This window comes from Octopus bimaculoides, chromosome 9 (genome assembly GCF_046866305.1).
Source record: "Octopus bimaculoides isolate indiv1 chromosome 9, ASM4686630v1, whole genome shotgun sequence".
Taxonomy (NCBI): domain Eukaryota; kingdom Metazoa; phylum Mollusca; class Cephalopoda; order Octopoda; family Octopodidae; genus Octopus; species Octopus bimaculoides.
In genome coordinates, this window is record NC_142936.1 from 88,851,831 (window position 1) to 88,864,330 (window position 12,500).

Sequence of the window (12,500 nt, forward strand, 5' to 3'; positions counted from 1 at the left end):
TTCATAGTATCACCTGATAGATTCTGTCAAGTCATTTTAAAGTTGAGTTTTGTGGTATCAGGGCCTATTCATGGCCCATTCAAATAGTGAGCTGTTGAGTAACATCTATCCAGGTACTGGAGATTTGTCTGATATCTCCAGAAGAAATTGTTTCAGATATCGTTTAAAAGTTATCGAATTTCTTTCTTCTAGTGATAGATGGAGTAAAGCTTGTTGGGGAAAAGTAATTGGGTTGCAGTATATTTATGCATTGTGTGCCAGAAGTACGAAGGGAACTTTGGGCGAATTTTGAATTTAATGTTAAGTTCATTTGGACAATGCTAGTGTCATATTCTCCACATTGTGCAAATAATGTAGCGATTACGCGGCATTGGAGATAATATAGTTCCAATGTTTCATGACGGAGACGATGACCAATTAAAATCTCTCAAAGCCCCATGGCGCGTAATTCAGCAAGAAAAAGAATAGACAAAAAAATAGAATTGGTGTTATATTACAGCAAAATGCATTATTCTGAAGCAGAACTTAACAACAGAACATGCTTTGCTATGAGTCTCACATCTCGTATTTGTCACTTGTATCATCTGATGACCTTACAAATTCGAAAGAAAACGCAGCTGTTTTTCGTGATACAAATGGCTACCTAGATATCTTAATGATGTAAAGTAACGCTTTTCACTACATCACATCAACTTGACAGAAACTTTTTGTCCCCACACAATCCGTATTTAAAGATATTTAAACAAAATTACAATTTACAAAGACAAAAGCATTGTTTATAGGTTGTTTAGTTTATGGTTCATATTTTCTGTTCTTCGTTTCAATTTTCTTCGTAAATAATTGGATTTCTGTGCGGCCACTTAACTGAGGTTATTCAACACAGTACTAACATTAGCTGCTGGAGCTTAATTGACTATCCATCACCATCACCATCATCATCATCAGCAGCAGCAGCAGCATCACCATCTCCCACCACAATCACCACCAACATCACCATCGTCATCATCTTTAGTATTTCCTCTTTCTCCTCCTTATCCGCCACCTGCTTCACATTTTGCTTTCTTTTTCTTCGTTGATTGGCAAAACGGTTTGGAAAAACTGTCCTCTTGTCGTTTTTGTTTTGACTTTTTAGAATTTGAATTCAAACCCACACTAGAGTCAACTGTACTTCTTAAACTATGGTTAAATGAAAAACAGTTATAGGTAATCTCCATTAGCAGTTTCAAACGAGAATGTTCGTTCTACCTCACACATTTCTATTTTATTCTGATTCTTCCCTTATTCTTAACAAACTGGAATACATTAATATCCTCGATTGCAGATTTCCCCTCGCTTTTACATCTCTCTGGGCAAAACACATACGTTCTTATATAATATACAATATCTTTATTTATCTAGTTTTAAATAGAACCCTTTATCTTTATGTTTTCAGAGTATTGGCGCAGCCTGAACGACAATATTGTTAAAACTCCAAAATATTGAACAGATCTTGAACGTCAACAGAATTACACAAATTATTGGAACTCACATATTTATTTAGACATAAATACATGTGTATATCTGTTAAAATATACCTATATGTATATGCACAGAGATATGTTTTACGACATTGATGTTTATAATTACGGATGGATACGCATGAGTATATGGACGAATAAAACCTTTTCCTGGTAAGTAAAGCCTACTTCATTCATTTATTTAAGAATTGTGTATAAAGATTCAACAGATACCTATCTATCAATCAATCTTTCTCTCTATCTCTCTCTCTCTCTCTCTCTCTCTCTATATATATATATATATATATATATATATATATACTCATCATTTATATAATACATATGATATTACATATATGTATATATATGTAAATATATATACATATTGATGTACATGAATATATATATATATACATATATATATATAACACATATAAATCCCTCTCTCTCTCTCTCACTTTCTCTCTCTCTCTTTCTCTCCCTCTCTCTCTCTCTCTCTCTCTCTCTCTCTCTCCCTCTCTTTCTCTCTCTCTCTAAGAGTTGCAAGAGTGTAATTCATTATTATGACTAGCGAAGAATATTTCGATGGTCGAAAGTTTTTTTTAGTATTGTATCTATACTACCATTGCTATGTGACTCAGAGTAAGGAAATTCTGTGCAGTAAACAACACGAACGCGCTCTGACATTCTACCTGTTAAATGGCGAATATGAATGAGTTTAATATATATGCGAAACGCTGTCATTTTCGGCGTCGAAGGCTCAAAGGAGTTTTAATAAAATAATATTTGATTAAATCTTCAATATTGAAATGGATTTTTTCATGGTTTAAATTTCAAAAACTGATTAAAAGTTTCCAAATCTTACACTCATATTTAATTTTGTATTGATCCAATCTTTCAAATAATTTTCAATAAGATAATTTCAATTTTCTTCTTATAAATATCTATATTTGGTCATATTATTAAATACCAATTTCAGGTTATTTCTTTCAAATTACGTTTATTGTGAACACACGTGTATTCTTTAGCATAGGAATTAATAGTTAAATGAATGAAGATATTTATATATATATATATATATATATATATATATATATATATATATATATGGGAGAATATACAAAAAATAACAACAGACGAGGACAGGTGGTGTAAATAACAAAAGTATATATTAGTATGACGCTCGGGAATACGGAAAGTCTTTGACGTTTCGAGCTACGCTCTTCAACAGAAAGAATACGGAGACAAGGAGAAAAACACGGAGAAAAAAAATTGAATAGTGTTCAGTCAACGGTCAATCATAATAATGGCCGATCATAACAATGACTGACCGGAAGTTAGAAATTCTTATTTCAGGAGAGCTAAGAAAGGGGGAGATAACAAACGGTGATCGGGAACGAGGGGCTGTGTGTGGGAGGTAGACTGCTGGTGATCTTGACGTATGTAGTGTGAAAATGGGGGAAGGGAGAAAGGAAGAAAGTAGTTGGTCAGTTGTAGTGTGTGCGTGGTGTGATGCGAGGGTATTGGTGTGGTGTGCGTGGTGTGATGCAAGGGTATTGGTGTGGTGTGATGTGAGGGTGTTGGGAGGTGGGGAAGACATGGGTGGAGTGTGGGGTAGAGGTAGGGGTATGTGGGTAGGGTGGGGTATGTGGGTAGGGGTGGGTGGTGGGTGTAAGGAATTGGATGGGGTGGAGTGGGAAGGTAGAGTAGGAGTGAGTTGGGGTGTGGTGGGATGAGCTTATGAGGGGGTGTTGACGAGGAGGGAGAAGGGGAAGGTGGATGTAGGAGAGGGGGAAGATGGGTATGGGAGGGGAGAGGAAGAGAGGAGAGAGGGTGGGTATAAGAGAGGGAAGGGGGATTGAGAGAGGGGGAAGGTGGGTATGGGGGGAGAAAGAGGGGAAGGTGGGTATGGGGGGAGAAAGAGAGGAAGAGAAAGAGAGTGAGAGAGAGGGAAGAGGGGTATGGGGGGGAAGAAGAAAGGAAGAGAAAGAGAGTGAGAGAGAGGGGAAGAGGGTGAGAGAGAGGGGAAGAGAGTGAGAGAGTAAGGGTGAGAGAGTAAGGGTGAGAGAGTAAGAGAGTAAGAGTGTAGAGAGTAGGAGAGTAAGAGTGTAGAGAGTAAGAGTGAGAGAGGGGGGAGTACGGGAGAGGGGGGAGGGGGGAGTACGAGAGAAGAGAGTGAGAGAGAGTGAGAGAGAGTAAGAGAGAGGAGAGAAAGAGTAGGGGTGAAGAGAAGTGGGAGTGGAGAGAAGTATGAAGAGAGGTACAAAGAAGTAGGAGTCGGAGCAGGAGGTGGGGGAGGGGAGAGATGGGTGGTAGGAGGGAGGGTGGGGGAGGGGAGAGATGGGTGGTAGGAGGGAGGGTGGGGGAGAGAGACAGGAGGAGGGGGTTAGATGAAGAGTGGAGGGGAGTTGAGCCCATGTGGCGCAAAGGAGCGAAGATAGAAGATTAACCCCTGTTCACGGCGCAAACGGGAGTCCGGATGGCCCCTGTGCATGGACAATCCAAACACCGACAGGTGTTGCCGCAAGGAGTGGCCGGCAGAACGGAAGTGGCGTGACACCGGGGTGTCATTGCCGACGTTGATATCTCGGAGGTGTTCCGCGAATCGGTCGGCCAGGCGCCGCCCCGTTTGTCCGATGTACAGGGATTGGCAGAGAGAGCAGGAGAGGCAATATATGATGTTGGTAGACGTGCAGGTGAAGGAGTCGGTGATGCGATAGGGTCGGTGATGGGTGCTGGTGAGGAGGGTGGTGTTGGAGAGGTAAGGGCAAGTGCGGCAGCGTGGACGGGAGCAGGGGAAAGAGCCAGGTTGGGAGGTTGGGTTGGGGAAGAAGCTGTGGACCAAGAGGTCCCGTAGGTTGTGGGCTCGTTTGAAGGAGGGGAGGGGTCGATTAGGGAAGATGTGGGAGGTGGAGGGGTCGGACTGGAGGCGCCGAAAAGCTCGGAGAATGGAGCGTTGGAGGGGTAGGGTGGTGGGATGGTAGGTGAGGGGAAAAGGGAGGCGGGAAACGGCAGGGCGGGTTCGGGGGGAGAGAGCAGATGCACGGTCCACAGAACGTGCTCTGGCAAGGGCGGTGTGGATGGTGGTGGGTGGATATCCGCGCAGGCTAAAGTGGTGAGCCATGAGTTGAGACTGAGTCTCAAAGTCATGGCTGTCGCTACAAAGTCTGCGTAGACGGAGGAATTGGGAATAGGGGATGGAAAGTTTTGTGTGTCTAGGGTGGGAGGAGGAGAAGTTGAGATAGGAGTGTGAGTCTGTGTGTTTGTAGTGGATGGAGGTGCTAAGGGCGGAGTGGAGGATGCTGACCGAAATGTCGAGAAAGGGGACAGAGGTGTCAGAGACAGTACAGGAGAAGTGGAGGGCAGGATGGAAAGATTGAACGAAAGAGAGGAACGAGTCAAGATGTTCGCGGGAGAGAGAGGTGGCACCGATACAGTCGTCGATATACCGACCGTATAGTTCGGGAGTGGGACCAGTGAAACTGGAGAATATTTGGGCCTCAACATAACCAACGAAGAGGTTCGCGTAGTTGGGGCCCATTCTCGTCCCCATGGCCACTCCCGAGACCTGCTGGTAGATATCTCCCGCGAACGAGAAGCAGTTGAGAGATAGGACAAGTTCGGCCAGACGAATGAGTGTGGAGGTGTCGGGTTGTGGGTTGGGGCGTTGGTCTAGAAAAAACTTCAGGGCACACAGCCCCTCGTCGTGGGGGATCACTGTATAGAGGCTCTGGATGTCTAGAGTGAAGAGAAGCTTAGAAGGGCCGGGAGGGAAAGAGAAAGAGTTGAATAGACGAAGCGCGTGGTTAGTGTCATGAATGTGGGAAGGGAGAGAAGCCACTAGGGGGGCGAGGACCCGGTCTAGGTATTTTGAGATAAGCTCGGTGGGGCAGTTGCAGGCGGAGACGATGGGGCGGCCAGGGTTGTTCGGTTTATGGATCTTGGGGAGGAAGTAAATGGTGGGGGTGCGTGGGGTGCGAACAATAAGGTTGGAGGCGGTGGCGGGGAGATGGGAGGAGAGGATGAGGTCATGGATAGTGGAGGACACAGTCTGTTGGTAGCTGGGCGTGGGGTCGGAGGGCAGAGGGCGGTAGAATGAGGTATCTCGAAGTTGACGGAGAGCTTCGGCCTCGTAGAGGTCCGCGCGCCATACTACCACGGCTCCACCCTTATCAGCCGGTTTTATGATGATGTCCGTGCGGCGTCGGAGGGATCGAAGGGCCGAGAGTTCGGCTGGGGAGATGTTGAGTCGAGATGGACGCCTGGAAAAGTTAAACCGGCCCACAGCGCGTTGGCAGGCGCCCGCGAAAAGATCAACTGCCTGGAACTGGCCAGGAGCAGGCGTCCACTGGGATGGTCGTCGGCCCAGGTCAGTGAAGCAGTCCTCGTTGGGTGCGGGTGGTGTGTTATGGAAAAGCGCACCCAACCTAACGCGGCGCACAAAGCTGTGGACATCAGCACGGGTTTGAAATTCCTTGCAGGATGGAGTGAGTGGGATGAAGCGCAGACCCCTATTGAGGACGGAGCGCTCCGCCTCAGAGAGAGGAAGATCTGGGGGAATGGTAACGACAGGCTGAAGTGGAGAAGGGGTGGGTGGAATAGAAGTAGGAGGGGATGAAGTAGGGTTAGGAGGGGCGGTCGGGATGGTGGAGGGCTGGGAGGGAGGGGGTGGAGTGTGTGTGGGAGAGGCAGGGTGGTTGGGTGTGGGTGGGGAATGCACATCAGGGAGGTAGAAGGGTGGTGGAGGGGTTGGGGTAGTGGCATCGGGTGTAGAGGAATGGAGGAGTGAGTGAAGTTTGCGGAGCTTAGTGTCGGTAAGAAATGCATGAAAGAGATGATTAAGTTGAATGATAAAGCGCAATGTATTGTGAGCATGGGAGGGTGACAGAGAGGAGAAAAATATGGAAAAGGCTGGAGGAAGAAGGCGGTCGATAGTGTGGATTTTAGAGAGATTGGAGCGAATGGTGGCCCGCATAAGGCGGTAGGATGTGGTGCGGAGTATGGGTAGAATGGTGGTAGAGGAGTGGAGAGTGGGGTGGAAATGGAGGCGGAAACCCTTAGGGATGAGGCGGTGATGTAAGCAGCGACTGAGAAACGTAATATGACTAGAGAAACGAGTCTTCTTGAATATGAGTAAGGAGAGTCGTATAGTAGGTTGAAAGTATAGAGAGGGAAGTGTGCGGAGGTATAGTTTTAGGCGGTTGTGGAGAGTGAGTTGGAAAGATTTGTAGTCAGGCATGATGGAACGAGAGAGAAAAGAAAATTAGACGTGGGAAGGAGAATTACAAAAGGTGTGGTGGAAAAAAAACACGCGTGATGAGAAAATTGGACGTGGAAAAAAGGAAAAAAAGAAAAAAAGGGGGGGAAAAAAACTTTTTTAACAGGTGTGGAGGAAAAAAAATAAAGGCATGAGGAGAAAAAACGAAAAAGGGGTTGTGAGAAGAAAATATATGCGAGATGGGAGAAAAAAACAAAGCAAAAAGGAAGATGGGACAATAGGGAGAAATGGGGTGACAGGGAGAGGAGAAAAGAAAGGGAGGGAGAAGAATACAAAGTAATAGGTGCAGATTAGAGAAGACAGATTAGGAACATCCAGAGTACGAAGAGACGGTAGGTGAAGGAAAGTAAGGTAAAAAAGGATGATAAAGGAGGTTTACAAAAGTGGAAAAGTTCAAAAGTTTTTTAGACGTCGTGGTATATTGAAGCGATTTCCAATCAGAAGATGGGTCCAGTGTAAATCCGTGGGTAGGAGAGGTGCAGCCGGAGGGTATAAAGTTCAGAATCAAACAGTCCAGATCCAGAAGGAAAGAAGGTAGAATCCAAAAGTTGGTAGTGTGTGATGAGAGGAGACAGGATTAGCTGGTGCGACCACGTGAGCGTGTATTATATGTGGGAGAATATACAAAAAATAACAACAGACGAGGACAGGTGGTGTAAATAACAAAAGTATATATTAGTATGACGCTCGGGAATACGGAAAGTCTTTGACGTTTCGAGCTACGCTCTTCAACAGAAAGAATACGGAGACAAGGAGAAAAACACGGAGAAAAAAAATTGAATAGTGTTCAGTCAACGGTCAATCATAATAATGGCCGATCATAACAATGACTGACCGGAAGTTAGAAATTCTTATTTCAGGAGAGCTAAGAAAGGGGGAGATAACAAACGGTGATCGGGAACGAGGGGCTGTGTGTGGGAGGTAGACTGCTGGTGATCTTGACGTATGTAGTGTGAAAATGGGGGAAGGGAGAAAGGAAGAAAGTAGTTGGTCAGTTGTAGTGTGTGCGTGGTGTGATGCGAGGGTATTGGTGTGGTGTGCGTGGTGTGATGCAAGGGTATTGGTGTGGTGTGATGTGAGGGTGTTGGGAGGTGGGGAAGACATGGGTGGAGTGTGGGGTAGAGGTAGGGGTATGTGGGTAGGGTGGGGTATGTGGGTAGGGGTGGGTGGTGGGTGTAAGGAATTGGATGGGGTGGAGTGGGAAGGTAGAGTAGGAGTGAGTTGGGGTGTGGTGGGATGAGCTTATGAGGGGGTGTTGACGAGGAGGGAGAAGGGGAAGGTGGATGTAGGAGAGGGGGAAGATGGGTATGGGAGGGGAGAGGAAGAGAGGAGAGAGGGTGGGTATAAGAGAGGGAAGGGGGATTGAGAGAGGGGGAAGGTGGGTATGGGGGGAGAAAGAGGGGAAGGTGGGTATGGGGGGAGAAAGAGAGGAAGAGAAAGAGAGTGAGAGAGAGGGAAGAGGGGTATGGGGGGGAAGAAGAAAGGAAGAGAAAGAGAGTGAGAGAGAGGGGAAGAGGGTGAGAGAGAGGGGAAGAGAGTGAGAGAGTAAGGGTGAGAGAGTAAGGGTGAGAGAGTAAGAGAGTAAGAGTGTAGAGAGTAGGAGAGTAAGAGTGTAGAGAGTAAGAGTGAGAGAGGGGGGAGTACGGGAGAGGGGGGAGGGGGGAGTACGAGAGAAGAGAGTGAGAGAGAGTGAGAGAGAGTAAGAGAGAGGAGAGAAAGAGTAGGGGTGAAGAGAAGTGGGAGTGGAGAGAAGTATGAAGAGAGGTACAAAGAAGTAGGAGTCGGAGCAGGAGGTGGGGGAGGGGAGAGATGGGTGGTAGGAGGGAGGGTGGGGGAGGGGAGAGATGGGTGGTAGGAGGGAGGGTGGGGGTGTATGTATATATGTATATGTATGTATATAATTATGTAGATATAATGGTAGTGAGAAACAGCACCTACAAGCTAGAAATAGACATCAAATGACTTTAAAGGCACATCATTCTTTTACACTCCACGTGGTTCTGAAGTCATGTGACGTCTATTTCTCGCGTGTAGGTGCTATTTCTCACGACCATTAATTATAATTAAATGTACATAATTATATATGTATATCAATTCGTACCTATATGGTTTTTAGTACATGTTGGCCACTGAAAAGATCCTTCTTTTTATGATTAAGGATAAAATCATGTGTGTGTGTATGCATGTATATATATATATATATATATTTATATATATATATACATACACAAATATATATGTATATGTTTATATGTATATATATATATATATATATATATATATATATATATATATATATATATATATATATATATATATACATACATATGTACGTACGTAGGAGTATTGATAAACATGCATAAGTGTTCATAAGTGTGTGTATGTGTCTGTATACATAAAATGGTGTTTATTCTTTTGAACAAATAATCGAAATCACCAAAGATGTCGAAGAAACAAAAATTATAATACTCAACACCAGTTTTTAGCGATGTAGAGCATGGTATCATTTTTCTTTTTAATCTAGCTGAAAGCTAAATTATTTACAAGAGATCTGTCGTTTCATCTCACCGATCGTCAGGATAATTATTTCGACTATTGGTAAGATGAAACGAGAGATCTTTCGTAAACCATTTAGCTTCCAGCTAGTGTGTGTGTGTCTCTATCTGTATTTGTGTATATATATATATATATATATATATATATACATACACACACACATATATGAATGTATATTTATATATACATATAAGTGTATGTATATATATATATATATATATATATATATATATATATATATATATATATATATATATATATATATATATATGAATATATAGTGCGGGCAACACATGATATCTTCCGAGCGAGTTCGTTGCCAGTGCCCCTGGAATGGCTCTTGTGCGGGTGGCACATGAAATGTCTCGAGCGGGATCGTTGCCAGTGCCCCTGGACTGGCTCATGTGCGGGCGACACATGATATCTTTCGTGCGAGATCGTTGCCAGTGCCCCTGGACTGGCTCTTGTGCGGGTGACACATGAGGTTTTTTTCGAGCGAGATCGCAGCCGGTGCCGCTAGACTGGCTCATGTGCGGGTGACACATGAAATCTATCGAGCGGGATCGTTGCCAGTGCCCCTGGACTGGCTCTTGTGCGGGTGACACATGAAATGTTTCGAGTGGGATCGTTTGCCAGTGCCCCGGGACTGGCTCATGTGCGGGCGACACATGAAATCTTTCGAGCGGGATCGTTGCCAGTGCCCCTGGACTGGCTCATGTGCGGGCGACACATGATATCTTTCGAGCGGGATCGTTTTGCCAGTGCTCCCGGACTGGCTCATGTGCGGGCGACACATGAAATCTTTCGAGCGGGATCGTTGCCAGTGCCCCTGGACTGGCTCATGTGCGGGCGACACATGAAATCTTTCGAGCGGGATCGTTGCCAGTGCCCCTGGACTGGCTCTTGTGCGGGTGACACATGAGGTTTTTTTCGAGCGAGATCGCAGCCGGTGCCGCTAGACTGGCTCATGTGCGGGTGACACATGAAATCTATCGAGCGGGATCGTTGCCAGTGCCCCTGGACTGGCTCTTGTGCGGCTGACACATGAAATGTTTCGAGCGGGATCGTTTGCCAGTGCCCCTGGACTGGCTCATGTGCGGGCGACACATGATATCTTTCGAGCGGGATCGTTTTGCCAGTGCTCCCGGACAGGCTCATGTGCGGGCGACACATGAAATGTTTCGAGCGGGATCGTTGCCAGTGCCCCTGGACTGGCTCATGTGCAGGCGACACATGAAATCTTTCGAGCGGGATCGTTGCCAGTGCCCCTGGACTGGCTCATGTGCGGGCGACACATGATATCTTTCGAGCGGGATCGTTTTGCCAGTGCCCCCGGACTGGCTCATGTGCGGGCGACACATGAAATCTTTCGAGCGGGATCGTTGCCAGTGCCCCTGGACTGGCTCATGTGCGGGCGACACATGAAATCTTTCGAGCGGGATCGTTGCCAGTGCCCCTGGACTGGCTCATGTGCGGGCGACACATGAAATCTTTCGAGCGGGATCGTTGCCAGTGCCCCTGGACTGGCTCGTGTGCGGGCGACACGTGATAACTTTCGAGCGAGACCGTTGCCAGTGCCCCTGGACTGGCTCTTGTGCGGGTGACACATGAAATGTTTCGAGCGGGATCGTTGCCAGTGCCCATAGACTGGCTCATGTGCGGGAGACACATGAAATCTTTCGAGCGGGATCGATGCCAGTTCCCCTGGACTGGCTCATGTGCGTGCGACACATGAAATCTTTCGAGCGAGATCGTTGCCGGTGCCCCTGGGCCGGCTTGCGGGTGACACATGAGGTTTTTCGAGCGAGGTCGTTGCCGGTGCCCCCGGGCTGGCTCGTATGCGGGCGACACATGGGGTCTTACGAGCGGGATCGTTGCCAGTGCCCCTGGACTGACTCTTGTGCGGGTGACACATGAGGCTTTTCTTTTCTTTTTTTTTTCGAGCGGGATCGTTTGCCAGTGCCCCCGGACTGGCCCATGTGCGGGCGACACATGAAATCTTTCGAGCGGGATCGTTGCCAGTGCCCCTGGACTGACTCTTGTGCGGGTGACACAAGAGGCTTTTCTTTTCTTGTTTCTTTTTTTTTTCGAGCGGGATCGTTTGCCAGTGCCCCCGGACTGGCCCATGTGCGGGCGACACTTGAAATCTTTCGAGCGGGATCGTTGCCAGTGTCCCTGGACTGGATCATGTGCGGGCGACACATGATATCTTTCGTGCGAGATCGTTGCCAGTGCCCATGGACTGGCTCTTGTGCGAGTGACACATGAGGTTTTTCGAGCGAGATCGTTGCCGGTGCCCCTGGACTGGCTCTTGTGCGGGTGGTACATAAAAGACACCATTTCGAGCGTGGCCGTTTTCGTGCGGGTTACACGTAAAAGCACCCACTACACTCTCCGAGTGGTTGGCGTTAGGAAGGGCATCCAGCTGTAGAAACTCTGCCAAATTAGATTGGAGCCTAGTGTTGCCATCCGGTTTCACCAGTCTTCAGTCAAATCGTCCAACCCATGCTAGCATGGAAGGCGGACGTTAAATGATGATGATGATGACACACACATATATATATATATATAAATGTATATGTATATATATATACACACATACGCACACACATATATAAATATGTGTATATATACATATATGTATGTATATATTCATATATAAATGTATGTATGTACATATATATATATATATATATATATATATATATATATATATATATATATATATATATATATATATATATATATATATATATATATGTAATTTTGAAGAAATTGTATATATATATATATATATATGTGCATATATGTGTGGGTCTGTGTGCAGATATGTGTGTGTCTGTGTGTGTGTGTATGTGTGTGTGTGTGTGTGTGTTTGTGCATTTGTGTGTATATACATATACATGAATCTGTGTGAACGCGGCTACGTAAACCACGCTTTATTACACGTGTAGGTGTAAACACATATGCATGTATTTATTTGTGGGTATACATTCACACTAGCAATGTTTCTCAAAATCTGCGCGATACCTTTTGTGTGCTCTTAAGTTTCAATATCGTTTAAAAATTACGAACGGTCCTAAGTTTTGGCGTGACATCTTATCTCGTCTCTGGGCCATGAAATATCAAGCAATAACAATGATAATTGGGCGAAAAAAAAAACAGGAATG

General features: G+C 45.7%; 1 non-coding gene across 1 annotated transcript in view; it reads left to right on the forward strand.

The window, feature by feature from the left end:
* Nucleotides 1-12,500, forward strand: part of LOC106875243 (uncharacterized) — a 692,073-nt gene that overhangs the window by 319,288 nt on the left and 360,285 nt on the right. The window contains exon 3 of the transcript XR_016243243.1: nucleotides 1,433-1,670. This is a non-coding gene — a transcript (uncharacterized LOC106875243). The remainder of the gene's footprint in view (nucleotides 1-1,432; nucleotides 1,671-12,500) is intronic.